The sequence below is a fragment of the Prosopis cineraria genome, unplaced genomic scaffold, assembly GCF_029017545.1.
Source record: "Prosopis cineraria cultivar Desert tree isolate PC_DT_omini unplaced genomic scaffold, ASM2901754v1 PC769, whole genome shotgun sequence".
NCBI classification, from domain to species: domain Eukaryota; kingdom Viridiplantae; phylum Streptophyta; class Magnoliopsida; order Fabales; family Fabaceae; genus Prosopis; species Prosopis cineraria.
In genome coordinates, this window is record NW_026556094.1 from 8,305 (window position 1) to 11,154 (window position 2,850).

General features: G+C 31.5%; 1 long non-coding RNA gene across 1 annotated transcript; it reads right to left on the bottom strand.

Moving 5' to 3' along the window:
• Positions 1-1,243: 1,243 nt before the first annotated feature.
• On the bottom strand, positions 1,244-1,914 carry LOC129298311 (uncharacterized). Its single transcript, XR_008590330.1, has 3 exons — positions 1,698-1,914; positions 1,487-1,614; positions 1,244-1,281 (listed from the first exon to the last, which is right to left on the bottom strand). It is a non-coding gene; the product is annotated as an uncharacterized LOC129298311 (long non-coding RNA).
• Between the last annotated feature and the right edge of the window lie 936 nt (positions 1,915-2,850).

Genomic DNA, 2,850 nt, shown 5'->3' on the forward strand with positions numbered 1-2,850 from the left:
ATCCATTGCTTTTGCAAAAACGGGGAAAAAATATAGACCCAAACAAAACAAAATGCAAAAGAAATTACGAGGTCAACAAAGATGCAGGCATATTGATGATTGATCTATTGCCTTGGCCTCTAAACGAAGAGAGAAATGGATAGAAGGGAGTTCTAATTTTTAACTGAGGAGTTCATGGTTTTGCAACATTTGAAGTTCCAACAAGCACATGATCAAATAATTACAATGGAATAGTCAAGAGTGGGAAAATTATGGTGTGTAGGGAAACCTAAATCAAGCAAGCATCAAATCATACTAATTCCCACAGAAGTTTGCTAATTGCACACATCACTCATTATCAGACCACAAGTTTCAAATAGCCCTATATATTACGTTGCAGATTCAAAGACTATATATAAAACTAATAATTTTTTAAGGGAAGTAAAAGCTCAACAAACCTCACTAAGTAAGACTTCCTTCCAAAAGAGGGAAACTTCAACTTTCTGCATTTCATTGTTTCAGATGCTAAAGCAGCAGTACAAAGAAAGCATAAAGATTGAGCCAAACAAATTCAATAAATAAAAGAGAGAGAGCAGCAAATTAAGCATTGCGGATGCACAAATTAGTCTAGAGTTCTATAAACAAAAATGAGATGTGTGAAATAAGTTGAAGAAGGGATAGATAACAATTGTTGCTGTTATTGACATGAACAATTTATTCAGCCCAATATCAATTTCGTCGTAGTTACGGACATCATGATTTTATCAATGTCAACTGATTTAGCTACTATTGAGATGAACTCTTCCCATTATGTTATTTGTCATTAACTTGACAACTCAAAAATTCCCAAAACCAAAGCTTGTCAGTGACTACAATAAGTCCTGAAAAGCTTACATATAATGGAAACATGAAGCAATTAAGTATATAACATATCAGTAAGATTACCACATTCCTTTTAACTTCCACCCACAAGAATAGACGTTACACAAGATATGAACATCAAAGCAGTCTCTCCACCATTTGAAATTTTAGAAGGGGAGAGAGATTCACAGTGAGGGCAAAATAAAATATGGATACAAAAATTGGTGGGATTTAGCTCGAAGTTTTGCTATACTTATACTCCTCCTTTAATTCTGTCAATTTCTCCCAAAAAAAAAAAAGAAGCTCTATTCTTCCAACAATAATCAAAGTCATAATAGTTCTGATCATTCAGACTTGCATCAAAAAATTAAGAGATGAAATTCATAACATTACCTCTCAATTTGCTAACATAGGTATTTTCATCCTTCTCGATTCAAGAGCCTGCATAAGCAGCCATCATCAAGCTAAGACTAACAGACATGGGATTTTAAATTTTAAATAGGAAAAGAAATAGGGATAAACTTTTTCCAAAAATGGAAAAAGTGATTAAATAGATTGGAGCAGCACAAATTACCAGGACTCAGACTAACTATCACAGAAAAATTATGATGGAATTTAAAAAAGTAATAGAGGAAGGCTCACACACTTGTAGGAGCTCTCAATGGCAATCTTTGGATTTTGGGTCCTCCCACCTTTCGCCTTCTACTCTGTTTTTGTGACGAACATCTAATCTTTGTTATGCTGCTTCTTCCCAATCATGTCGCCTCCTTATAGCTTCATTAAGATCTGGCTTTTTAGAGGGAAAGAGCACTAAAGAAGAAATTTGAAGCATGTTTGGAGAGAGAAATTCAGGCAACCTTGATACTGAGTCTCTGTATTTGGAGCCACCCTATGCAGCGTCCTCAAATAGCAAGGTGCTGGGATTGCTTTCGCTGTGACTTTCTTCGCATCCGTCTCAGCATAGATATTTTGAACAGGATTACTCATTTCCAGGAACATCGCAAGAGTCCGGACAGAAACAAAAGTAGCAAAAGGAAAAAACGATGCCCAGAAAGGAAAATCCCTACCACAACTCAAACAGCACCCCCGACATGGCGTAAAAAACCACGCTTGGTCTACTATTTTTGTATTGTAGTTGTAGCAGTACCATCAAGAAATTAGAGAGAATTGATGATTCTATTTAGGCTAAACGAGCTTTTTTTGTTGAAGCTGGGAGGTTGGGATATTGTACCAACAAGGTTCTCACATTAGAAGCAAGAACTATTTTGAGTTTATGAGCCAACTCCTTGCCAACTGAACCACAGTATGCATGGTTTTCTTAATTTGTACATCACATAAACAAACACTAATAGACAAGCTAAAATTAGTCATGGATCTCCACTCTGTTAGTAATTATAGACATTAGCGACAGACATTTTATGACAAATCTGTCACTAATTACATTAACCCTAAAACCTAATTATATAAATTAGTGATGGATGTAAGATATCATCACATGTTGATAAAATTTTACAAATTTAATGACCAATTTAAGTCTATCACTAATTTTTATCACTAAATCTTTATATTAGTAATAGATTAGTAATGGATATTTTTAATTAAAAATATTTTATATAAATAAAAAAATTATAATACACATAGAAAGATTCACATAAAAAATCTTTCAAAATTGTCAAATTAAATAATTACACAAGTAATTTTTTCTCTTAGTACAAGTAAAATATATAATATAAAATAATATAACAAAAATAAAAATAGTTTTTTATTTTATTAATATGCAAGTTTAAATATAAAAATAATATTTTTATCGTATGAAAATATCTTAATTATAACATAGATTACATAAAATAATATACACAAACATTTATTTCCATAATATATATTAAATGATATTAAAAAAATATTTTTATTAACTAATAATATTTATTGAATTATATAGGAGTATGTATACGTGTTAACGTACATATATATTTAACTAATAATATAGAAGAGTATATTAAATATATAAAA